The sequence below is a fragment of the Nanorana parkeri genome, unplaced genomic scaffold (genome assembly GCF_000935625.1).
Source record: "Nanorana parkeri isolate BGI_ZX_2015 unplaced genomic scaffold, ASM93562v1 scaffold1964, whole genome shotgun sequence".
NCBI lineage: Eukaryota > Metazoa > Chordata > Amphibia > Anura > Dicroglossidae > Nanorana > Nanorana parkeri.
This window is the reverse complement of record NW_017308232.1, coordinates 99-648: the sequence shown is the minus strand read 5'-3', so window position 1 is coordinate 648 and position 550 is coordinate 99. Positions and strand designations below refer to the sequence as shown.

The 550-nt window shown below is 36.4% G+C and overlaps 1 protein-coding gene across 1 annotated transcript in view; it reads right to left on the bottom strand.

The window, feature by feature from the left end:
* LOC108800222 (cytochrome P450 4F22) overlaps positions 1-202 on the bottom strand; it is a 40679-nt gene extending 40477 nt beyond the window's left edge. Inside the window, exon 1 of the mRNA XM_018572188.1 lies at positions 130-202. The gene's annotated coding sequence lies outside the window, so the exon portion shown is untranslated. The remainder of the gene's footprint in view (positions 1-129) is intronic.
* Between the last annotated feature and the right edge of the window lie 348 nt (positions 203-550).

Genomic DNA, 550 nt, shown 5'->3' with positions numbered 1-550 from the left:
GAAGGCAACAGAGAGGCCCGGGGGGCAATTGCCACCCTGCCCCCCGGCCCAGTCCGCCCCTGCCTGTAGTGTTATATAAACCATTTTGGCTACATGTTATGAAGTGTCAGAAATAATAAAAAATCTTACCTGTCATACAAAATAACTTCAGTACCAGATCAAATACATAAGTCTTCTACGGCAAAGGACTTTTCCTATGAACAATGCACTTCCTAGTGTGTACTGGTGTCCCGGAGCTGAGCATGCTCGTCTTCAACCAATAAACTGCTACTATGACATTGTAGCCATCTAGTGCTGACTTCCTAAATTACATCCTTTTACAATGATAAGTTGATCAAATGAATTCAAGTAAAACAAAAACAAATCCTATTAAAGAAAACATAATATAATAACAATAACAACAACAGAAGTATGAGAAATTTTGATATAGCACTTTTAAATCTTCAATGTTAATTTACATCCAAAAGAGTAGAGAGTATTGAGTTTTTAATACCTTATACTTCTGACCGTAATAATACATTTTGCCATCCTATAAACCCTTAACCATAAA